Raw genomic sequence first — 25,948 nt, forward strand, 5'->3', positions numbered from 1 at the left:
TTTTTTATCCCAAAGCTCTGTGTGGTATCCAGAGTTTGGGCTCTTTCCCTCTCTCTCTTTTTTAACCACAAAACTTAACTGCTCTGGCAACATTGTACTGATTACAATGAAAAGAAAAATCTGTCCCTTAGCCTCCATCCTTCCCTAAGCTAGTGATGTAATACCAACCTTTGGACTCTGCTGCCTTGCAGGTGACTTATCTTGTGAGTACTTGTTAAAAAAATTAATTGCTGCCTTACCCTATTAAATGCATCCTTCTTTTGATTTTGCTCAGAAAAGCCATTATGTGAAGAGGAAATTGTATACGTATATATTTTGCGCATTACTATTGGGTTTAGATAGAGCGGGTTTTCCCTTCCTTGAATTTTATTGTATTATTATTATTATTATTATTATTGTTATTATTTTCATGCAAAGGTCAGCGATACCGTGGAGAGCTAGTCTAGGATGGAGTGATCCCAGTTGGACTGCGTAAGAGTAGATAGACCAGGAACTGTCTGCTCTCCGCTTCTTCCAGCTAGCTATTCCCGCTTTGGGGAGAGAGGGTCTCTTTGCTACCCTGATCCACCCCAATATTCTGAATTAATTTCCCTGACTTGAATCTAGAGGATGGCCCCAGGAGAGAGAGGGGCACTCCTTGTCACACCTGGAGGACAGTGTAGTTTTGGGGGTCAGATGACAATATGTCTTTGTGATGAAGAGTCTGAAGGAAATTTGAACTGCCAGTACACTGGGTGACTTGGTTGCTGGGAAAGTCTGTCTGGGGGCACCTGGAGGTTAGTCAGGGGGAGCCCACAGAACAGTCCCCTTCTTAACGTGCTGTTGTGGGTAGAGCCTTTCTACATCGTTCAAGGGCTTCAGCGTCGCCTTTCAAGTTACAATGGTCCCGCTGGCTATGATGGGCAAGTTTACCTAAGGGCTGCTGGGTACGCGTCGAAAGGATGGTGGGAGAGACCAGGCAAAGCTGGTATTTTTCTTTCTTAATCTTCAGGCTTAATCTCCCTAACTCATATCGGCGTAAACGATATTTCAGACGGGTACTGCTTGTGCAGATGTATTCCTATTGTTTGATATTTGTTGTTATTGGGAAATGGAGTAAGGGCTCTTGGCCCATTTTCTGCAGCCCTGGGTTCACCCTGCAAGGCAATCTCCCCTTTTGGAGAAAGGGGAAAAGGCTGGACACTGGGAGTTCGCTATTAAAGTGAGCAACAGGGCTGGGTTAGAAAATATTTTTTTTAACCACTGGACTGTGCAAATGCCCCTTTCTGGAGCTTTCTGGCCCTCTCTAATGAAATATTAATTTTTGAAAATTGCTTCTTAAGAAGCGAAACCAGGAATCAAAGGAATTCTAGATTTCGAGAGACTACTACGTCTTTGCTTCTCTGGTAGCTCCCTATTATTTATTACTGGGGGACTGATGGGGTATGGCCTCCGTTTTTCTTGCTTTCTTTTTAGTGCTGCGTTCCTATGTTGATGGTTGCTGCTTATATAAGGAAGGGATGGATCGAGGTGGATTGATGCTTGAGGTTTTGAGATCGGCTACTGAGATTGGGTGGCGGTTGGTGTGTTTGTCGATGTGCATGGTAGGAAGGTCTTTTCTTTTGGATGGTGGGGGACAAGGGAATGGTCGGAGAATGGTAGATGAGATGCTCCAGTGAATGGGGACGTGAGGGGACACAGAGGTGAGGTTGGAAGTCACCGATTTGCAGAATTTCTGTTCTGCATCCCCCCTTTCTCTCGCTCCTTGAAAAAAAATCCATTATCTCTAAAAACACATTATTCTTCAATTGGCCTTTTAGAGGAGAGAGAGAGAGAGAGAGAGAGAGAGAGAGAGAGAGAGAGAGAGAGAGAGAGAAGAAGGGAGGGAGGGAGGGGAGGGGTTAATTTGGTGAGGGGGCTTGGTTGTAATTAGCCCACTGCTGCAAAACTGAGATACAAAAATCCATCGGCACCAGCTTTGGGGGCTCTGAGAAGCAGCGGAGAGATGGGGTCGGGTTGTCAGCCTTGGATGAACAGTGTAGGCGGTGGGGTTGATGTTTGGGTATTGTGTGTATTTGTGTCTCCGTGTGCGTGCAATTTTATCCACTCCATCACCAATTTCCCCTCCATCCTCCCTTAATTCTGCCGTAGTCTTGCCTTCCATTTCTATCCACGACCCCCTCTACCCTCTACCCAACCCCCTTTTCTTCAGCCCTTTCCATCTCCATGAAAAAATTTTGATTCTGATGACTATGCGGCTCTTTTTTTTTTTTTTTTTTTTTTTTTTTTTTTTTTTTTTTTTTTTTTTTTTTGTCTTTTCGCTACACAACAGTGGTGCGATGGCCTTTCCTACATGCCACACGGATGCAGCCTCCTGATAGGAGGGCTAAGTCGGCACATCCTCACACGCAACAGCACACGCTTTTGCACACACATTCTCTCACACACAGGCGACCAAGGGCTTGATTGCATTCGGTTGGTTTTGTTGCCTTTGCCTCTTCCCCCACTTTGACCTCCAGCTATGGCCTCTTTGCCCATCTTCATGCGGGGAACACAGATACGCTGTAGCCTCATCTTCTTGCCACCGCTGCTGCTGTTTTACCCTCTTGTTATTATGCCTTTCTAAATGCTGTGGTGTGTCGCAGTTCATGGGATTAGTATGTGGTGAGGGGAGAATACCTCATGAGGAGGTGGGTAGATGACATTAATGATTTTTTTTGGGGGGGCCAAATAAGCACTCAGTGATAATGATCCAATTTAACCATCCATGAAATCTATGTTTGCGGCACACTGAAGGGAGGTTGCAGGGGAAAGCAGGGTCTGGACTGGATTATCTCTGGGGAACTTGGTGCCCGGAGAGCAGACACAGCCCCCACCCCATGCACATGGCTATGTGCTCTCACACACGCCAACACGCACATAACCCTGATCAGTGGACTGTGTCAAGCCGGAGGGCACTGCAGAATATCCCTGGGACTTGTGGTTTGTTGGAAAGGTAGAGCAATGTCTTTGTCCTACCTAGCTCTCTGATATATAGGCGATGCAAGGTCTTGAAATTCTTGGTGGCCTTTGTGTTTCCTTTTGTATGGGGGCTAGAATGGTGTTTGTGTGTGTGTGTGTTTTTTTTTCCAGACAGAGCCGTGCCTCCGATTGGATGACATGGGATTCTCGACCCTGTACGTGTGTGGTTCAGATAGGAGACTGATTTTTTTTTTTTTTTTGTGCTGGGTGGCTGTGTGTAGTAGATATATGTCTACCGGGGAGGTGGAGTACTATGGGGAAAGGAAGGCAAAATTGGGGGAATTTATCAGGGGAGGGGAGAGTAGAGTCTTCAAGGAAACGGAAAAGAGGGTAGGGGGGAGAAGCTGCGTGCAACTCTAACAGGAAGCCTCAAGTGAGATTCCAGGTCCACCAAGCAAAACTGTGGGTGGGTGAGCTCAAGGGAGATGGGTGGGTGGATGGAGACTGAAGCGGGAGGAGGGACAGGTGGGTAAAATGAAGGGTTTTCCCTGCTACCTCCCCAGAGTGCTGGGCTGAGCTTAGAGGAAGGCTTTGCTTTCCCAGTGGGTATCAGCCACCTCTTGGGTTGGTGCGGCCTTGTCGGAGGCTGCAGGCTGCAAGAACTGAAACTGCCCTTGGCCATGAGATCAGCTAGAGTCTCCTGTTCTCTCTGGCTTCAGCTGCTTTCCTTACCGGACGCCATTTTCCCCTTCTTCTTCAGCTAGAGGTGTGTCATATTATTAGCAATTATAAGTGGAATTGGAAAACATTAAAAAAAAATCCTTAAAGCAAAATGTGGACTGTCCCATCTCTCCTGTGTTGTTCTCTCTTCCTGGCACTGACCTTGAGGAGTTAGGGAGAAAGAGTTACGTCATTGCTGGAAAAAGGGGAGAGTTGGGGAGTTGGATGCCTGGGAGGTGGATTACTGTGGCAAGCCCAGAAAAGAGCTTGCTCTCAGGATCTTGGGCTGTACTCTTCTTGTACAGCCTCTCAGATGTAGATGGGAGAGTTTCAAAAGAGGCAAGCATTGCTTCCTAAACATGCCATCTGGAAATATGTTCTGTCCTAATTGTGGTCAGGTCCCAAGGCCTTCAGTATGCACTTTCCATTGAAGACCCAGTTGTACTGCAGCGCTGATCTGTGGGTTAGCTGAGCCAAGTGCAGCTGGGCCAGCCACAGGTGGCTAAGTTCCGCTTGGGGCAAAGGCTATGGTACTAGCAATCAGTCCCTTCCTGCAAGTCATGGCTCAAATGACACCTCCTCAGAGGGGCCTTTCTTGACCTGCTTTGTAAAATAGTCCCCTTTAATATTCTGAGGGTACTCCTGCTCAGCTTCCTGTCTTGAGTTTTAATAAGTTAATCACTACTGAATATTGTGTGAAATATTGATATGCAGTATTTAATTTCTGCCCATAGAATGCAAGGTCTGTGAGGTCAGGAACTTTATTTTTATTCATGTTCCCAGTGCTGAGGACAGTCCTTTGAACATAGTGGATATTCAATAAATATCTGCTAGTTGGAGAAAAGAACCATGAGTTTGGGGATGGAGTTGCTTTTGCTTTAGCATGTTGCTTTCTGGGAAAGTTGAACTTTGCTCAGGGCTATCTTAGTTCTGCCTGCAAGTGTAGATCTGTTGGGGTAGTTGACAAGCATGAGCATTCTGAGTTCAGTAGAAAGCTCTTTTCTCATGATGGCTCAGAGTCACTATATCCCTTCATGCTCTCTCACCATCTCATCTCTCAGCAGATGTGGTGCTCATTATACACTACCTCAGACCCAAGATTTTTTCTATGTAGCATCTCACTTAACCCTCCAAGTAATTCAAAGCAGTATACCGATATTATTTGCTCTGTTGACAGAGAAGGAGACGCAGACATTACTAAAGTAATCTGATAAAATGACAGATCAAGGGCTTGACCTCAAATGTGTTTTATTTCAGAGCCTAATCTCATGACCTTCATATTATGTTGTTAGAATGAAAAGAGAAATAAGCCATGTTCCTTTTCAGTGCCCTCAAGGGAAGTGAGGCTCAGTAAAGACATGGCTTACTGAAATAACACTGGTATGGACAAACCTAGAATCCAGGTTTCCTGGATGCTCTTGTTATGGCCCTTCAGAGCTGTCTCTCAGCTCTCCTTCATTCATCAGGGAGTGGTATTTTGGTGAGAGGGGATGGCAGGTGTGTCTTGGAGGAGAGCAAGCAAAATCTCTGTAGAGTTAAAAGAAATTATGGATGATGTTTCAGGGTTCTCAGGCTAGGATGTTCCTGGTGAGTTCTGTTCCCAGGTTGTTAGAGCCAGAGTGAGTCAAACCTATCTTGTGAAGGCATTCAAAGAATACACACACACACACACACACGCGTGTGTGTGTTTGTGTGTGTGTGTGTGTGCGTGTGCGTGTGTGTGTCAGGGAGTGTTGAGTATTCTGAATGTGCATGCCATCCTGCCCTAGAAGTTGTAGGGGCTCCATAATACAAGCAGCCCATGACTGCATCCTGACAGCCTGGAAGGCTCTGGAGCTGCTGGTAGGCTCTCCTAGGCTGTTAGCTCTTTATTTATTTATTTATTTATTTTTTTTTGAGATAGGGTTTTTCTGTGTAGCCCTGGCTGTCCTGGAACTCACTCTGTAGACCAGGCTGGTCTTGAACTCAGAAATCTGCCTGTCTTTGCCTCCCAAGTGCTGGGATTAAAGGCATGTGCCACCATTGTCTGGCTTAGCTCTTGATTCTTAAGGAGGGATGTATAGACTTCCACACTGTGTGTTTCAGTTTTGTTCTCAGAGGCTGGTTGGAGATACTAATGGTGTCAAATATGTGTGAAAGTCTTTTACCAGTCTTTTCTGCTTTACCCTATGGTTGGACTTTAATGATCCTAACTGGGGGTTGGAGATGGATGACCTTGAATGTGTGTTAGAGATTAATGATCCTAAATAGGGGTTAGAGAGGAATGACCTGAATATAAGTTAAAGATTCTAGCCAAAAGTGCATCTGTTTGTTTGGAGGAGGTGAACAGAGTAAAATGGAGCCTTAGAACTAGGGTGGGGCTATCCTTGGCCAGACCTTGAAGCTTGACACCTAGTCATTTCTGTGTGACCTTGATATGGTGTAAATAAATGCCCTGGTTTGTTGACAGTTCCTGTTTAGGACTATGTCCTAGTCTAATTATTAGGTCTCAACAGTGTCCTGGTTTGGATGATAAAATATATGACCATTCTTCTTTGAGATGACATCACCTACTTTCTCTTAATGGGACAGAGGAAAGAAGAGTGTATGCTAGAGTCAGAAATCTAATTTTATCTCCAGGAGGTAGCCAAGAAGAGAGCCATTCTCTAGTGATGCTACCAATTGCTCCCAATTTACAAAGGACTAAGGCTTAAATCTTCTAGCCAGTCCCACCAGTACTATGTCTCCATCTCTATCCACAGCAGTCCTAATGGAGCTAGTGATAACATTTGATTCCTGACTAAACACCATGCATTGTGCCTAGTTCTTGACCCATGCTATCTCGCTTAGTCTTAGCTTAGTCTTCTGACCACCCTGTAGGAGAGGAACAGTTATCATTTCTACCACAGCAAAAACATAACAGAGGCTGAAAGATATAAGGTAATATATCCAAGGTCCCTAGGTAGAGAGAGTAGCATGTCTAGCTTTGATGCTGAGAGCTGTCCCACACTCTGGGGTATGCTTAGGAAGTTGCTATGAGTCTGGGGAACTAGGATCAAAAAGTGAGGCTGATCAAGAAGAGGAGCTGCTCCTAGGTTTTTAAATACTGTTTTGGAAGTCTGTCTCCCATGTCTCAGTGGCCTTCTTTACTTCAAGTGATGCTACCTGAGGAGGTAGTTAGATGGTTTGGAATGGTGGGCAGTTGGCAGAAGATAGAGAACCTGAAGCCCATCTCTTCTTTGCATTGTGATGATGGGTCTTATGGGGATGGGAGGGTGCAGGACATTGTGCTGTCCATGGTCCTGGAATTAGGGTCTGACGTTTACTGTGAGAGTCTGCTAAAGAGACAGTTGTCTAGCACCTGCCTCATTTGCTATTTCATTAGATGGGTGCCATCCTCATTTGATGGGGGAAGTTGCTAGTTGGAGAGACTAGCTAGCATATTTAGGGTTGTTGTCAAGAAACAGCAGGCCTTAGCTCCAAGCTTGGGTCTCAATGGGGGCATGGAAAAGCGGGGGCATCTTTTTTGATTACTAGACGGGGGCATATGTCTGAGAGAAGTCTTCATATCAGTTCCCAATGTCTGGGCAAGGTTTTAAGGTCATCATCCTGGTCAGCCATTACTGGTCTCCAATTTCCTCATTCTAGCTATGGCAAGAGACTTGCTGCTGAACTTAGGTTTGAATAAGTCTTGATTCAGTTTGGAGAAAAGCAGAAAATGGGACCCTGTATGGTGTCACAGAAGGGGTGCCCAGTAGTTCCCTCTTTTTCCAAAGAGCAATAATGTATGCACTCACTACAAGCTAATTCTCAACTCCTCTGCCTTGTAGAGCAAAGGCAAGAAGGGACTGGAGCCTTCTCTCCAGAGACAGGAAGAGAGGAGACAAGAGGGAAGAGACTTGGGTTTTACAGGCTGGCAGACCCAAAGGAGGAAGAAGGAACTTTATCTTGGTTGAGAGGCAGGGACTAGGAAAAGTACTTTTCTGACTGAGGGGCCCGTCTTCAGCCCCCAAGCTGAGCAGCATTAGCTTCATTGCAGTCCCATTGAAGACTCTGTTTATTTTTCCAATAATGTGTTAATTAAACATCGATTTCCGGGTAGAGGAAAGGGAATTGGATTGCCAGAGCTAAATGGAGTGAGGCGGATTGGGAAGTGTTGAGAGGGGCCCCATGCTGGAGTCAGCATTCTTCAGGATCACCCCAAGAGGGCGGAGGGGTGCTGGGGCAGCCTTCTGGCTCCCAGTTTGCAAGTGCTATCTCTACAAGAACCTTGAGAGATGGTCTGTCAGGTTTTGCTCTTGATATTCTGTAAGAGTTAGCACACTGTTTACTTAAGCAAACTCAGAGTAGGTACTTTTTATAATTTGCTTTGGAGATAAGAAAACTAAGGCTCAGAGATATAACAAATTCAGAGACTAAGACTCAGCAAGGAGAAGGAGTTCTATGGGTCCAGGAAATGGCTTAGTAAAAGCACTTACCTTGCTAACAAAGGCACTTAAATTTGGATCCCTAGTAGTGACTTAAGGATGTTGTTGTAGCATCTTTTGTGATCCCATTTCTGGGAAGCAGAGACAGGCAGATCTATAGAGCTCACTGGCCAGACAGTCTAGTCAGTTGGTGAGCTCCAGATTCAGTGAGAGACCCTATTTCCAAAAATAAGGTGCAGAATGGTTAAGGTTGACACTCAGCCTCAACCTCTGGTTCCCAAATTCATGAGTGCACACATGCACACACTACTGCACCTCATACACACACATACCACATACACACATACATATACACACTTATAGAGGCAAAAGAGAAGGGGTATTAGAAGAATTTAAACTATCAGTGGTTGTCAGAATAGCTACCAAACTGTCTAAGCTCCTTTAAAGGAAAAAAAAGGCATCCAATAGAAACAAATAAAAGCATTTGATATTTTTTCATTGACTGGGATGATTTGGGCTCTTACTGTGTGCCAGCAACTGCATTAAGTACTTTGCACACAGGGTTGGAGGATTTAGTGGGTAGATATCAGGTCACACAACATCTACTGTATAAATGAGGAAACTTCACTTGCTTGAAGTTGCAGAGCTGGTAAATGGTGAAGCTGGCATAAAATTTTGATAAAGATGTCTTTGAATTTCATTACCTTTTACTATATACTAAGAACATGGATCATAGCTCAAAAAGTTGCCTAAAAGTTATAGAAAACAAGGACTTGGAGATGAACCCATTGGTCAGATTGTGGACTCCAGGAATATTAGATCTTACAGCACAGATCCACATTTGAGCCCACATGTCAGACATCAGGTGTCTGAGTAGAAGAAGGCATTTGTGTGTGTGTGTGTGTGTGTGTGTGTGTGTGTGTGTGTGAGTGTGTGTTTAGTTGACCTAAATTCTAAAAGTACAATACAGCTATAGTTCTCAAATTTCACTGTCTGTTAGGGCTACTGTATTAAGATCCAAACTCACATTGTCCTCCATAGCAATTTAGTTAGAAGTTTTAGGGACCTGTGCATCCTATTCAAAGCACCATAGGTTTCTATAGCAGTGTCTCAGTGGAGCCTCTTGTATAGAACAGGTAGTGGAGGGCTGGAGTGGTTTTATACCTCTGCAGTGAAGGAGAAAGTGAACAGGGACACACCCACAGTGTCCAGAGGGTCAGTAGTACTTATGCCCATCATTTTCTTTCTTAGTAGGAAAATAGCTTTCAGACACTGGTACTCATCAGATCTCCAGGCATCTCTGATAAGACGTCCTCTGACCCTTCCTGCTTATGTCAGGTGTGTGGAGAGGGTAACTCTGGAAGCTATCTGCAAACTAGACACTGTCTGGGAAAAGGAGAGGCTGTAATATTCAGGCCAGCCTAAAATCCCTTGATTCTAGATACATGAAGAGTCCTGATGCCCTTTCCCCTAGAGGGCAAGAAAAGGGAGTATGTGGATTGCCATGGTTACCTGTTGATCTGTGAGGTCTGGCTTCCTTGATTTAGGACTCAATGTCCCTTACTGCCATGAGAAGGTCTGTTTACTGGGACTGGGTCCCTATACCCACTGTAGTATCTTGTTTTATAGCAGTACTGAGGGAAGGGAGCTGGTCTCATTTTGGAGACTCAGGAAACTCCCTCTCAGGCTTAAAAAAAAAATACAACTAGAGTAACTCTTGCAGCAACTTGAGTGTTGAGAAGTATGTCAGCACCAGCCATGCTGGGGTTTCCCCCAGGGATCAGTAAAACATCTTCTCTGGGGCTCATTTTAAGCTTTTCTTCCAAAGCTGCCACAAAGTAGAGAACAGTTGGAACCTTTCAGAGCTGGAAGGGACCATGGTGATTATCCAGGCCCATGTTAGTATTCTATTCATTTTTTCATTCATTTGTTCATCCAACAGACATTTATTAAACATCTACTACATCCAGGCACTGTACCAGGTTCTGGGAATACAGCCATAATTATGAGAGGCATTTGGTTTATCCCTCCTAGAATTTCAGCTTGGGTGGAATGGCAACTAGACAACACAAAAATATAATTACACATTGTGATGAGTGTTCTGAAGGAAAAGTACTGGGGGCTCTCAGAATGATAGATCTCTAATTTGGCATGCTGGCACCAAGAGAGACAGCAGCTTGAAGATATCAAGTACCCACTATAGGCAGGCAAGTGGTGTGAAAGGGGTTCCCATACAGTACCTTAGTTAATCCTCTTAGTGAATATTGGAGGGAGGGACACAATACTATGCTTGTCTTGATATAGAAGAAGAAACTGAGGCATGGAAGGTTACCCAGAAGAACACTAAAAACAAAGCATTATGTTTAGACCTGAAGGAAGGATGAAAGTAAGAAAAGACCTAGAACAGAGATGCTAAAGCAGAAAGAGATGATGGTCCAAGGACAGGAGCAAGAAGTTTAAGAAACTTGTGTGTGATGCTTAAAGGTATGAAGTGGATAATTGGTCTTCACACCAAAAAATTACCAGGCCAGGTCATTTTTGTCTTGGCTGTGTGTAATCATTCTACAATGTAGGTAGACTTCCCACACTGCTTTGGACACAATAGCTACAATTTTGCCAATGCAAACTGACAAATGTGTTGTTCTGGGTGAGGTACACCTGTGATTCTAGCACTAGGAAGAGGGAGGCAGGAGGATCAGGAGTTCTGAGGTCTGCATGGGCTAAGATGTGCTAGAGGCCAACCTGGACTACACAAATCCAACAGGTTAAGAAGACCACCACCACCACCACAACAACAACAACAACAATGACGACAACAAAAGACAGCAACAGCAACAAAAAAACAAAAAACAAAAATTACCCATGCCTACCTCTCCATACTACCTCCTTAAAACAGCGGAGAAGAAAGTACTCATTCTCTTGGTCGCTCAGAGCTCTTGGATGCTAGTCTTTTTGGGAAACACAGAAATTCTAGCCCTTTGTTGCAGCGGATGGAAGCTGGGCTTTGGGAGGTCCTGCACCCATCAGAGGGAAAGCAGCTGGGAGTGGCAGGACTGCTTGGAGTCAGGCCCATGGTCTCTTAGTTTCTGGTTGTGAAACCAGAATGATACCATTCTCTGGTGTCAGCCCTCTGAGCATACCCAGTCTAGGCAGTCTGAACCATGCCTTTTGAGTGGTGCTAATCACTGGTGGGGAGGCAAGGAACTTGGCATCAGGAACTATAGACCTACTTCTTTAGGGACACAGGTAACCAACACAGAGGGATGCTAAAACAAATACGACATAAAGCAAGGCTTCCTCTGTATTTGGAGGAGAGTCTACTGCTCTGCCCTCCTGTAACAACCACCAGGTCCTGCCTTCTAAGTTGGTTGGCCTAAGAGTCCATAGGCTATGTGAGCAGCTCAGGTGACAGCTCTTGTTCTGGTTTCTGCTTCCAGCTTACCTTTCATCCCTGCCTGTTGCTAATTGTTGAGTTCCTTTTCTTTAGCAAATCTGCTCTCCCCAAGCATGAGCATCCCCCTTACATGCTCTCCTGAGGTTCATTCACCTTAGTTGTGTGGTCTTCTAGCCAGCCTCAAGGTGATCTACACTAAGCAAATGGGAGTGGAGCTGAGACAACGTTCAGGGCTTTAGGTTCTGGCCTTGGGTCAGAACTGTGAGAGATGGGCAGGAAGATGTTGAAGGAGACAGGATCCAAGATAATGGAGCTCTGATGAAATATGAATTTTGGCAAGTTTTCCAGAACATGTGATTTGTTTCTTTGACATTGTTTCCCTAACTTGGAACTCAGCAAGTTTGATGTGAGGACAGATGCACCATGGAATAAAGGCTCTTCCATGTTCTGACTGTACTCTTTCCTGGAGATTGAAAGACTAGTTCTTGCCAAAGGAAATGTTGAGAGTAGACAGGCTAGCTAGCTCTCTACTTGGGTTCTACTAGGGATAAAGGGATGGGACCACCTTTGTACTGGTTTCTGATGCTGCCAAGAGCAGTATTTGAAAGCAACAGTTTGACTCTCCAGATTCCTGAGATCTAGACAGAGAAGAGAAGGCAGGCCACCTTCTCTGGGAAGGGCAGGTGTGTAGGAGGTATGAAGGCTGACAGGAGTGGGTTTCGGAATGGATATACTCATCACTTAGTCATTTCTTTTGGATGTGTGGGGTTATTATTATTTTTCTAGCATCTAAATGCTTATAAAAATGACTTGATTTTCTTACTACAAAATAATATATGTGTGTTAGAGAACATTTAGAAAAATTTCCAAAAGCAAAAGGAGAACGACACCTGGCAGTTCCCTCTCCAGACGGTCAATGATGAGGGCAGTTCTGGTGGCTGCTTTTCTAGCCTAATTTCTAAGCATTTGCTATCCTGGACATGTTCTTTCATTTTTAAAGAAGTTCATTCACTCATTTAACAAGTACTAATCGAGCACCCACTCTTTGCCAGGCACTGAAATCACATTTTGGAAGCTGTCACACTAGCCTGGTTTTTCACTTAAAGATGCATCACGAACTCGCTCCCACAACAGCCACTCATGTCTCCAAGCTTCCAGATTTAGATTTTGGGTGTAATGAGGCAGTTGGCAAATGCTGCCATCTCAGGTCTTATCTTAAGAAGGAGGGGAAGCCTGCTGAGCTCCTCTGTCCTTGACACCCCCTTGAGAGTAAAATGTGTCCCTTTGCCCAGGAAGACAAGTAAGAGGCAGAGGAAACCTTGGAAGGCGAAGGCAATGCTCCCTGTTCTTTAGTTTTAGAATCTGGATTTTTCTGAATGAACCATTTGGAGAGGGGAAATCCCATTTTCTTACAAGACATTTTGGTTCCTGAGAGAATGGGAGGTGGAGGTGGGGGAGGGGTGGACCTACAGTTTTGGTACTGCACATGTTTCAATGCAGAGGTGAGGGGCAGGACCTTGTAGATGACTTGTTCCAGGAGGCACAGGCTGACAGCTGAACTGGAGCTGGAGCCTGGGTTATTGGGTGAAAGAAAGGCTCACAGACAGGTAGAGGGTGGATATGACACAAGCAGTCCAGCTTCCCCTAGAGGGACAGAGGGCCTTGCTTGAGTTAGGGATGCAGATTTAATCTCAGCATCACTCAGTGCATATCTGAAGCCCCACCTCCACCTGAGAGGAGTGCAAGTGCGAGAGAGAATAACATACTCTTCATAATGCCATTGTAACTCACAGAGCAAGGTGGTACAGTGAGGACTTCCACAAGTTCAGTGACACACTTGTCTGTCAGGCACTCCCTTTGCACAGGGCAGAGTAAGGCATTCTAGAGAATACTGTCCTCCCTCTTAAGAGAATGTCTGTGCACAGGGCAGAGTATAGGCATTTAAAGAGAATACTGTCCTCCCTCTTAAGAGAATGTCTGTGCGGCTGCATGCCATCACTTCAAGGAAACTTGACAGCGTTGGAGAGAAGGAACACTGAGGTTTCCATGGAAAGGGTGATGGATGACCTCCTGCCAAGGATGGAGATGAGGAAGGATTCACTGAAGTGCAGGGGCTGGGATTGACGGAAAGAAAAGCCAAAACCAAAACCAAAATAACAAAACAAACAAACCATGCAGTTCCCCCAAGTATCAAGAGGATTTTTATCCTTCCCCAACCAGAGGGTAAAGTGCAAAGTTGGAGGAAGGTACTTTCTGGAGACCGTAGATGTAACTCTGAGGGTCCCCAGATTTGACTTAGCCTAGTTATATCTCCTATAATCAGTGCTTTAGTCTGGCCTTGCTCAAGGTAGTCAAAGGTACTCATGACTGCACCTCTTGCCTTTAAGACAGAAAATGCTTTTTCCTCTTGTCAATGGATCGAAAAGTCTCAGACTTTATTTCATTCATACCAGCCTAGGTCACATGTCTCTATTTAAACCAGTCATAGGGCATTCTGGTGCTGGGATTGAGACAACCTATCCCTTACCATGTGGCTGCTTCTTGATGGTGGATGGGAATAGAATAGCAGTTGCTGTCGAGAAGCTTGAGGGTGGGCAAAGGCAGTTAGTGAGGTCTTAGTGTGTGTATTCCTGTCAGAGCAGTTGCATGGTTTGACACCTCCCTGCAGGAATAGAACAGTCGCTGTGGAACCCTCTCTGAATTTGTTGGTGAGAACATTGCTTGTCTGACACAGGCTCTGGTCCCTCAGTAGAAGCAAGCCACCAAACTGGGCCAGTGAGCTAAGTCCAGAATAGGGTCCACGTGGGCGTGTCTGACTCATCCTGATGCACATGGGGAGGGGGAAGGAGAGGCAGAGCAGGAGGGTAGCTACAAAGGGCTGAGTGAGCCAGGCTTCCTCAGTCCCCAGTGCTCTCCCCACCCCCTTGGTTCTTCAGATAAAAGAGGCCATGCATCACCTAGGCCCCAAGGATTAGTGCTTTCCAGGAAAGACCTCTCAAGAGCCTTCGGGCTCTCTAGGCAGAACCTGGGGGACAAGAAACTGAGTTCATGCTTTGTAGACCCCAGTTTTTTATTCCTTTTGCAGCTTATGCTTGTTCAGCTCCCCTAGCACAGGCTTTGATTGATGGCTACCTTGGTAAAATTACCATTTCTCTGGGCATCTGATGGCTTTAGGACTGCTGTGCTGGTTTCTGTTGTGAAGTAGCTGGGCCTCTCTGTTCTCTGGACAGTGGAGAATTAACTTGCTTTAGGCCTCAGAAGTCACAAAGATGCATTTTTATGTTGTTGATTTTTGCTTCCTTGCAACCCTATATATCTGTCTGTCTGTCTGTCTATCATCGATCCATTTTAAGGTAAGATTTCCATCCTGTGCTGACAAAAGAGTTTCTTTGACTTGGAGATTTCCTTCTTATATTATTTGTATATTTATATTAAATGTAGTAAATCCTATATTTACTGACCTAGAGGGAAACTAAGCAGGGATTCGGGATAGAGATGGCTGCAGGGCAATGGCATGATGCTCACTGCTTTGGATGGCTAAGCTGCTCTGAGCTGGTTCTTGGGTGAGCTGTAGAATTTGAATACTGGTGAAAGACACATGTTAGAATGTTAGGTTTCTCAGCACCAACGCTATGACCTTGGACACTTGACATCTCAAGTTTGTGAGGTAATCAGGAATGATACCTTGGTCTGCCAGGAGTGTTTCTGGGTAGGTGTGTGTTTCTTCTTTTTGAGTGGCTCTGGTGTGGCAGTGAGAATGAAGCTCTGAGTTATCGAGGCCTCCATGTGCTAATACACACTGCCTCAGCTTTCTGTGTGTGCTATACACATTCTCACGGTGAGACGGCCCAGAGAGGAAGGATTAGCACTCTCAGTTTGGTGGAGAGAAACACAGAAGTTCAGAGAGGTTAAGTGATCCTCCCAAGGCTTCTCAGTTAGTGAGATGTCTAACTGAGAGTTTTGTTTTTGAAGCATGCAGTGGTTTGGATTGTAAGAGATGTAAATAGAGAAGTATGTGCTTGGGGTAGAGGCATGCATGGAGACTTAGTAGTAATACCTTGCTTTTTATGTATCTATTATTTACCTCCTCAGTGTATATCATTCTGTGTAAGGCAGAAGTAATTATAAAATTTCTGAAGTTGGGGATGGCCTAGGATCGATTAACTCGATAAATGTCATCTAACTCATGGTTCATTGAGCCATGATTGGAACCTTTAAAGTCTGAAGTCAGAATCATCTAGATAGGAGCCCATAGTTCTGCCATAGCCACAGCAGTGAAGATGGAAATAATAGTCTTGTGTTGATCAGATCTGACCTCCAGGAAGCTCCTGTTAGAGAGTATAAGGCAATAGTTTCCTTCTTAGGCAGGCCTCAACGTGTGGACATGGCTGGCTTGGGATTCATGATCCTTCCTCTCTTGTCTTGCAGCTTCTGGACAACTGTGCTGCCCCCTGCCCCTTTTAAGTGACCCTTTTCTCTCCTAATACCCCTGTAGGGTTTTGAGAGGAGTATGGATCAAAGAAGTTAAGAATGGTGTTCATGGAAAAGGTATATGGATAGCTTTGGGCTTTTTCAGGGGTCATGTCCTATGAGTTAGGGTAGGAAGTAGGAAATATCATTGGGTAGTTTCTTTCAAGTAGGCTATGGAGTGGGAGGAGTCCTAGCAGGGGCTGAGGGATTTGGGCTTTTAGTAATAAATTCCCACAGGAAGCACCTATAAGCCTGGGGACACCTTCTTTACACTTCTGTAGGTTGATACTGTCACCTTCATTCTAGAGATGGAGAAGCAGGACAGAAGGATTTCATTGCTCATGTCTCTGAGATAGTAGACCATGAACCAGGATTTGAAATAGGAATACAAGTTCTGGTACTTTGTGATTACAGAATAACTGTGTTAGGAAAATCTTGCAATTACTTGGTGTTTTTCAGATTCTTAAAAGATGTTAGTTAACTCTGGACAATTGGGGAAACAGCTTAGATGCCAAGTGAATTCAAAGATTAATGATCTCCAGGCTCAAAGTTACCCCCAGCTCCATCCCAGTTTGGGTCAGGGTTTTGAAGCACAAGTGTAACTTCATGGAGGAAGCTGGAAAGACCAATGGGATGGTCAGGCTCCATGCTTTGTTTGGAGCCTGAGTTGAAGACCATTGGGGTACTGCCAGGACAAGTCAGGAGACCAACCAATAAGAGTTAGATGACCACACTGCAAGCCTGATGCCCTAGACACTTGGGTAGTAGATACAAATTGCAAATGTCAAATGTATGGACAGTTCAGCTTAGTAGTAAGGGACCCTATGTTCATTGAGTTCTCCTTGGTCATATGGACTTTATAGCCTGGATTCATTAAGACCCAGGGCATGGGCTTTGTATGATTCCAGTAGGAATGCAGTGATTCTATTCAGTGTGCAAACTTCGGGCAAGTTGCCTCCTCCTCCTCATCTCAGATTTATCTATTACAAAATAGAAAAAAAATCACACCTACTCTTCAGATTGGTTGAGAATATTTCATGAACCATCAGAGATAAGCTTAATGTGGTCTTAGACTTATGTCTGGCTTGAACTTCTCAGTAATTTCAAATGTATGGATGGATCTATCCATTCATCATCTTAGTTTATGTAATCTGAAATCAACTCCAAATGTACATATTTCCAATTATCCCTACCCTCTTTGGAAATAGGTTTTCCCACCCTGCAACTTGCTCAGACTTATCAAGAATTTTCCCTCATCCTTTCTTGCCCTCAAACTTCATACCCAATCTACAAGCAAATCCAGTCTATTCTTAGACATGGACCCAGAGTAGAACCATACTTTGTACCCCTATGGTCTCCCCTTTTCCTGATATAGCAATGGGCTTTTACTCACTTTGTGCTAACTATAGATGTTGTACATTTGTTTTACTCTATTGTGTACATTTATTTATTCTCTTTTTCTCTCACTCACTCACTGTCTCTGTCTCTCGTGTGTGTGTGTGTGTGTGTGTGTGTGTGTGTGTGTGTGTGTGTATGCTCGCACATGCATGTCCATAAATATATGGCAACCAGAAGTCAGCATGTGGTAGTCAACTCTCCTCTTCTACTGTGTAGATTCTTAGGATAGAACTTGGGTCATCAGGCTTTGGGGCAAGAACCCATACCCAATGATCCATTTTTTTTCCAGCCCTGGAGGGGTTTCAAAATGAATCTCTTATATGTCACTCATCTTAGAATTTTCCAAGTCATCCTATGCAAAGCCTAGATGAGCCCCAGGGTCTGCGGGGGCTTCTTGTTCTGCTCTGAGCATGTCAGCACTTTTCCCGCCCCCTTCACTCTCTTTGTTTGATCTACTTTGGTTACACTAGTAGTTTTTTTCTTCTTCTTCTTTCTGCTCCTTATAGTTTCTAAGCCTATTCCAGCCTCAAGCCTTCTTTGTCCTGGATGATCCAGGCCCAAGCTGGGCTTCCCCAGGTCTTCTTATAATTAAATTTCCTTGGGCAAGGTTTCCCCAAATTTTCTTTCTGGAGTAGCACTTCCCTCCACAGCACTGTCTTCTTCATTTTAATTGTCTACAAGCCTAACAGCACCTGACACATGTCACATGTGTATCTGTTGTAATTGTTCATAGTCTCACCTGAATAGGACCTCACGCCCCTAGGGCTGGGGGGTACATTGTTCTGTTACCGCGTTGTACCTCTCAGGTGTTGAACACTGAGCCAACATCATCAGAGTGAATGCCTTTCCCCCTTTTCCACAGTCTGGGTTCATGGGGCCATCGCCACTCTTTACCCCATCCTTGGGTTTGGAATGAGAACATACCAGTCTCAGTTCTAAGATACTGGCCTTAGCACTTTTGGAAACAGTTTTACATTTTTTCTTATTACAAAAAGGATGAAACTGTGCAGTACTAAATAACAGCAGTATAATTTTCCAAAAGACCAAGGCAGATTCAGAAAACAGAAATTTACAATAAAGAAAATGAAGAGGGAACTGGAATAATTACTCAGTAGTTAAAGTGCTCACTGTGTGGGCCTGACAACCCTAGTTCAATCTATAGCACGGACCCATATGAAAGGACCCACATCCTCTGGAACATATCAGCTGGCCAGTCTATCTTAATAGTTACACTCTAGGCCAATGAAAAACCGCATCTCAACAAACTTTGTAGAACTGGGTGTGATCTCACAAACCTTTTAATCCCTGCACTTGGGAAGCAGAGGTAGGTAGATCTCTGTGAGTTTGAAGCTAGCTGGCCCATATATTGATTTCTAGGCTGGTCAGGGTTACTTAGTAAGATCTTATCTCAAACAACAAAAGGAATCAAACCAAACCAAACCAAACCAAAGCAAAACAAAAAAACCTCAAAATCAGCTCCTCTCCACCAAACTAAGAAAAACAAAATGAAAAAAAAAAATCAGCCAACAAACAAGATGAATAGCACTTGAGAAAAATAACCAAGGTTATACAATTATTCTCACCATGTAAATGCACTTATATGTACTCTCCCTCCCTCCTTCCCTTCCTCCCTCCATCCTTCCCTCTCTCCCTCTCTCTCTCTCTCTCTCTCTCTCTCTCTCTCTCTCTCTCACACACACACACACACACACACACACACACTCAGGAGGAATATTGCTAAAGTAACTAAGGACACAATGTGCCCTGTGGAAAGTAGAAATGTAGGGAATTGGGAGATGTTGGGGCCAATCAATGACCTCATCCCCTTCCTCCTCCTCCCCCTCGTCTTCTTCCTCCTCCTCCTCCCCCTCCTCCTCCCTGTCCTCCTCCTCCTCTTCCTCCTTCTTCTCCTCCACCACCACCATCACCACCTTCTTCATTTTTAATATCTTTATATACAAAGGGAAGTTAGTTTCAAGTTAACAATCTTGTATAAGGGAAGAAAGAAAGGTGCTTTTTGAAGGATGGAAAACAAATTAATTTTACCTCTTCTTTTGCTTATTTTTCAAAGCACCTACTTGAATGGGACTTTCTTTAAGGTTATGAGAGCTGTGTTTTAATACAAAAAGAGTCATCATTAGTAGGACATGAGACTGAGGCAGGAGAATGGCAGCTGTTGGAGGACTTAACCACAGTAGATACATCGTACAGTCTTCCTCTCACTTTCATGGGTATATGTTTCCTACTTGAATGCCTGAAACTGAAAATCGTGGTAAACCTGTGTATCCTGTGCTTCCCCTCATATATGTATAGAGAAGCTCAATTTATAAATGAGACATAGCTAGAGAGTAATCACAATTAATAATTAAATAGAATTGTAACAATACATGTGGTAAAATTGATATTATAACTGCTTTTGCTCTGGGGTCATGGTTAGGTAAAATAACATTACCCAAACACTAAGTACTGTGCTTCTCTTGTAGTAGAACGATACTAGGTGATGAGCAGGTGAGGGTAGCATACACAGTGTGGATCCTGTGGACAAAGGGATGATTCAGGTTCCTGGAAGGACATTTCTCACAATGGTGGGACATGAAACTTGATGAAATTTTTCGGAACCTTCCCATTGAATGTTTTAATGTCACAGTTGACCAAGACTTACTGAAATGGAAATATGAAAGAGTAGATAAGGCAGGAGTGTGAGTATTGTAGTTATTTCATTCTCATAAAGATCTCACTTCTGGAAGCTGAGTATCACATGGGGTTATTAAATAGTTTCTTCCTTTTTAACCCTTTGAACACTTGACTCTAGAGTGTGTGCACATGTATGCATGTGTACATATGTGCATGTGTATCTGTGTGTTTCTTAGAGAACTGGTCTTACTGGGCTTCAGTCAATTAAAAACATCTTGATAGGGCATCTCCAGACACTATAGTAAGTGCTGGAGATAGGGCCAGCACAGCGGTTGTAGGTGATAGCTGGCAGAGTAGAAACCTTTTGGTGGCTCTATTGAACAGAGTTGATGAATTAGGTGTGGGGACAAGAAAGGGATCCAGGTGGAGGGCTCTCTCGATGTTGATGTGAGTAGCCTTCAGACAGTTGGCTCCAGAACTCCTCTCCCAGGGATGGCAGCCAGATCCAGATCTCTAAGGCAGGTATCACATATTTCAACAAGACCAGGTTAAGAAAGGCCTTGAACATGTCAGAACTACATCTTGAATCTTTGCCTGCCTTCTTCCATCCATCCATCCATCCTTCCTTCCTCCCTTCCTTCCTTCCTTCCTTCCTTCCTTCCTTCCTCCCTTCTTTCCTTCCTTGAAAGACATTCCCACTTTCCCAAACTCTCTGATTTCTCCTCTATTTGTCCATGGCTTCTGCATTCCTGACATACCTCATCTCTACAGGACTAGAACATTGAGAAGATGGATGTATTGAACTCTTACTGACTCGAGAGAAAAATCAGACATCACTCAACTTGGGATTCAGTAAGGCACCTAGATCTGGTTCCCATTCTGATTTTGTGGATGTTGTCACTGACAGCTCCAGCTGCTAAGGTTTTTCTGTTATCTATGGAATCTTAGTGATAATAGGAAACTTTGGAATCCAGTTTTGCCCCTCATTGGAGAGATACCTAAACTGACACTTAGAGAAGTAGAATTAGAGGTTTAGGGTTACATAAATAAAGTCACACAGCAAGTTGGTGTTGGTATGCCTTGAGATCTGGACACAGTGGTGCTTAAAACATGGTGAAGCTGGGTAGAAGCTCTAAGAGCACATGTAGAAATTCTAGATGGGCAGGACTGTTTGCCCCTGTCATGTAAACCAGCCCAGCAGTTGCTTTGGGTGAAGGCTAAGGTCTATGTTCTCACAGAATTGTTTTCCCCCTAAGAACCTTGGATACCAAGTAAGAGTGGAACTAAAACAACCAGTGTTATGCTTGGATGATCTAGAAGACCAATTCAAGGTCATCTGTCAGTCCTTGCCCTTGGAAAGTCCTTTCTAAGGGCACTGAAACACTGTTGGTGGTGGCTTGTAGACTCTGCCTTACTTCCTCCTGGTGTTGCCTGACCATTTGCTGCATCTCCTTGGCTACTTAGAACCTCTCTTTGATGCAGGCTGCTGAGGTTCCCCTCTGCCTCTCTGCCTCAGGAAATTGATGTCTGGAGCAGAGCTAAGTGCTGAGTATGGAGCAGTGACATGATGCATGGGCACTTAAGTCCTCCTCTCTTCATGGTGTGAGTTTTCTGGGTGCAGTGGACTGAGCACAGTGCTTAGAGCCCACAGATTAATCTGGCTTGGCCTTGCTTTGGCATTTTGATAGGTAATGTGGAGTGTGATGGGGAGAACCTTGTAGCCTTTCTTTGACATTTATAATCAGCTTGGATCGTTGGCATTTTTCATGTCTAGCCCAGCACAGTTAGGAGTGTGTATGTGTGTGTGTGTGTGTGTGTGTGTGTGTCAGGGCTGAGAGGTCAGTGGACCCCATAAAGTTAAATTCATTCTATTGAGGTTAAGTTTATAACTACCTGAATGAGCCTCCTGACTTGGGCTGTGCTATTTCTCTGTGCTCCAGGACAATTTTTGGTCTGTGGCTCAGACTATGACGACATGGAATATGTGGACAGAGTGAGCATATTATCACCTTGATCCCCCTTGTGATCAAGGGCTAGCCTGGGTACATCTGACAAGAGAAGGGTGAGGTTAATTCATATTGGCCTGGGATCTCAGACTGAGTAAGTTGGGGGAGGGGGTATTAAAAAGAGAATACTGTTAAGTTTTGGCAGAATGAGCAAGGAGTGTACAGATGGATGGTTACAGTGGGAGCAGGATGCATCAGCCTCCTGGAGTGGATTCTTTGAGTCCTCATTCTGTACCATGCCCAACTGGGCCTGCATTTCAGCCTTGAGCCTTTGCCAGAGCCCAGCCAGCATTCACTACCCTGGCTGGCACTGACCCCTTGGCACTGGTTTGAACACCATTTGTCTTTGTGTCTAATCTGCAACGTGTGCAGATGCAGAAGTGGCTCAATTGATGACCTGTCTTCCGGAGCACTCAGGGGATCCTGGGGGGCTCTGTTGCTCAGATATTTCTGAGGTGTTAAGGAGCCCTTGGTAGAGATCTGTGTGGGGAGGTTAATGATGTTTGCCCCGACTCCTCCAATCACTCTTTCTTTCCTTGTCTGGTAACTTTGGTTAATTTAAGTAAGTTTTACATTTCAAACTGAGATAATGTTTAAGGACTATAGTTCTTGAAGGTTTAATTCACAGGGAAAGTGAGAAAATGAACATGCAGAGTCTGATGAACCAGGCACAATGCTGGATACATTCTTTATTATCCATCTGGGGTTAAACTGTCATCCTGTAGGGGATCCACTGGTTCATTCATTCATTCATTCATTCACTTATTCACTCAGTACTTGTTGAGCAAGGCAGCAATCGAGTTCAGACCTAAGACTTTAACAATGACAGTACCAGCCATGAGGACCAGGGAGAGGGGCATCCTTGGGCTACAACTTGCATCTTTGATGGCTATGGACTCCCCTAGTAAGGAAAGGCTATTTTGTTTCCTTTACTCTCCAGGTGAGGAAACTGAGCAAAGAACCAGATTGTTCACTGTTAACCAGCAAAGTGGAGGAACTCTTTCTCAGTCTAAACACAGGATCTTTCTGATGTGCCCCACTACCATTAGCAGAATCTTTGTCATCTCAATTGTAACATATCAACCACATCATTTTATCCATCCTTACAAAACTGTCACTGGTGCAATTTCACAGATAGGAAATTGGACCATAGGGCAGGTACGTTTCCTAAGATCACACTGCTGAATATTGGAGGGATTCCAGTACAGGTCTGTATGACTAAGCCGAGGTGTTTAGTCACTGTGCCATAAGATGCTTGGTTGCTTGTAGACCAAGAGATATTTATGTTTTCCCTTTTTAGAGATGTGATTGCTCTCCAGGGAATTCCATGTCATCCGTCTAGAAAGCACAGTATGAGACTCAAGATGCAGGTTTCTACTTCCTGGGCAGAACCCCTGTTCTGAGTGCTGCCTCACTTCATGGCTGTCTTAGTTAGGGTTTTATTGCTGTGAACAGACACCATGACCAAGTCACATGTTATAAAGAACAGCATTTAATTGGGTCTGGCTTACATGTTCAGAGGTTCAGTCCATTATCATAAAGGAACATGGCAGCATCTAGGCAGGCCTGATGCAGGCAGAACTGAGGGTTCTACATCTTCATCTGAAGGCTGCTAGTACAAGACTAGTTTCCAGGCAGCTAGGATGAGGGATTAAAGCCCACACCCACAGTGACACACCTACTTCAATAAGGCCACAGCTATTCCAGCAGAGCCACACATTCTAATAATGCTATTCCCTGGGCCAGGCATATACAAACCATCACAATGGCTGATGGCCCGAGCAGTGGCATAGCCATATCACCCTAACATCTGTTACAGATGTTTAGCTATAGAGGACAAATCCTTAGTCTTATGTGTGGATCCCTTGAAATAAAAATGCAAACCGACACCGAATACCTACCTGGTATGGGTTAGGGATCGCATTGCTCATGAGAATGGAACAAAACTGTTATGAACTCTTATTTTGGTAATGAAAAATAATTTTCAAGGATAGTAGAAACAAAGTCATATGTGTATGTGGTAACCAGTTGGGTCATCTTGTGTCTAAAGAGTCTCACCAGCTAGATGGCAAAAGTGATGTACATGTTTGTGGTGCCTGCATTCATTTTATCACTATTGATTTTCTGCATAGTCCAGATGCTGCAGTGGGTATGGAGGCATCTGTGGATAAAGGAAAGAGAAAGTTCCTGTGTTTGCAAAATTTTGGGGAATGAAGGAAAAACACACTGAAAAGAAAAACAAGTGTAAATGAGGTTAATGATGTGATGTGACAGAGGGCTAGTAGGAGCTGCTAGAACTGAATAGGATTGAAGGGTTATGGGTCTCACATCCACTCTGCCGCAGGGCACAGTGCTTTGTGAAGCAGGATGAGGGGAGTTAGACTATGCTTACCTCACGCCATTGCCAGGTGAGATATTGGGCTGTATAGAAGACACCTCTAGGGGATGAGAAACTACACCCACATGTCTGAGGAATGGGGCAGTTGGTACTGGTTCAGGAGTCCCTGGGCCCACAGTGACAAGGCTGGGGCTATGGGGTTCTCAGACCCTTAGACATCTAAGCTCCCCTGGGAGCCTCAGAAAAGCTGAGAATGGAATTGGGGGCCCACAGACTGTGTCTAGTCCAGGGCTGCGGAGGTGGATAAGGGGGTCTCTGGCTGGTCTCACTGGGAGAGTCCTTGGTTTCGCACTTGGCAGGCTTGGTGACAATTGTAGCTGGGAATGCAGAAAGGCTCTCTATGGGAGAGTAGACAGTGGCTCTGTAGGCAAAGGCCTTCTCCATGGCTACCCATGAATAGAGACAGTCTGTGGCTTCAAATCATTTATTGACATGGTGGAAAGTAGATGTCTAAAACCATACCCCACTTCTCAAGGTGGGCCTAAGATTAAATACCTTTCACAGGGAGGAATGTCTGGGAAGGAAAGCTTATTGGCTATGCCCTCCTTTCTAGGTATCTCATTAGTATGGAGAGCTCCGTCTTGAGCCTACATGACCACAGGTCACATCTCTTTTCCTATTGTCTTGGTCTGAGATGTTAGAGATGCCTCATCTACATGTGGAGGGGCTTGTGGCATTGCCCTTATATGACTGATGGCCACAAGTCTATGGGGGGTGGTGGTGGTGGTGACTATAGCTACTGACAGGGGCCTGGTGCCCGGGAGCAGGTGAGGCTCCTACCATCCCTTCCGGGTCTCTGGGGTTTCAAAGCCTTTAGCTCAACCGAAGACCAAGCTACCTCTCATGGTCCATTGCCCTACATAGGATGCTGATGATGGTTGTGCAAGTTGGGAAGACTTCCTTACAGGAGACAAGCTTTGAACTGAAGGACAGGAGAGGTAGAAGGGTTCTTGGTCTATTTTGGGAACAACAGTTAGGATTCCTCCAGATGATGAAATCAAGTCTACCTAATGGGAAGGTGCCTTGGTGTCAGGGGTGGGGCATATTGCAGGCTGTGGGAACTGTGTGTCTCATTTTGGTATTCTTCTCACCAGTTCTTCTTAGGAGACCTTGTGCCTTACTCACAGCAGTTTGGAAGTATGGCAGTTTGCTTCTGTCTTGAAGTTCTCTCGTTTCCCTCCTTCCTCTGAACTCTGACCGTGGCTCTATTGATACCTGCACCAGCATATAAATTATCCAGTGGGCTTCAGCACTCGCCCAGCAGCCAGTGCACTCAATAACATGCATGCATAATCAATATAGGAGGCTGCTGCTGCTTTTAGCCAGGTCACTGGAGAAGAACATGGGCTTTCAGAGCTTTTCTGCCTGCTGGCAATTATTTTCCCTATCACCTCTGTCTGTCTGCTGGCTTCCACCTAGCTCTGTAGGTTCCTGATAGGATGTTATAGTGGATCAGGGTTCCTGTCTCTGTCCTAAGCCATTGCTTCTAGCATTTGAAGGTGCCTGGTTATATGATAGTTCAATATCAGCCCCTGGCACCCCAGGCTTTTCTCTCTGTACATTCCCTTGCTGTTCTTGGCAT

The 25,948-nt window shown here is 44.7% G+C and overlaps 1 protein-coding gene across 22 annotated transcripts in view; it reads left to right on the top strand.

Annotated features, from left to right (window-relative positions):
• The window catches only part of Nrxn3 (neurexin 3), a 1,683,426-nt gene that overhangs the window by 82,621 nt on the left and 1,574,857 nt on the right, over positions 1-25,948 (top strand). The window contains exon 1 of one of the 22 annotated variants that reach the window (XM_031355962.1): positions 754-776. The exons of 19 other annotated variants lie outside the window; for them this stretch is intronic. The gene's annotated coding sequence lies outside the window, so the exon portion shown is untranslated. Of the gene's footprint in view, positions 1-753; positions 777-1,657; positions 1,683-2,949; positions 2,975-25,948 lie in introns of those variants that run through there. 2 more of the 22 variants (XM_031355960.1, XM_031355963.1) reach the window with 2 other exon arrangements.

The sequence above is a fragment of the Mastomys coucha genome, unplaced genomic scaffold (assembly GCF_008632895.1).
Source record: "Mastomys coucha isolate ucsf_1 unplaced genomic scaffold, UCSF_Mcou_1 pScaffold6, whole genome shotgun sequence".
Lineage (NCBI taxonomy): Eukaryota > Metazoa > Chordata > Mammalia > Rodentia > Muridae > Mastomys > Mastomys coucha.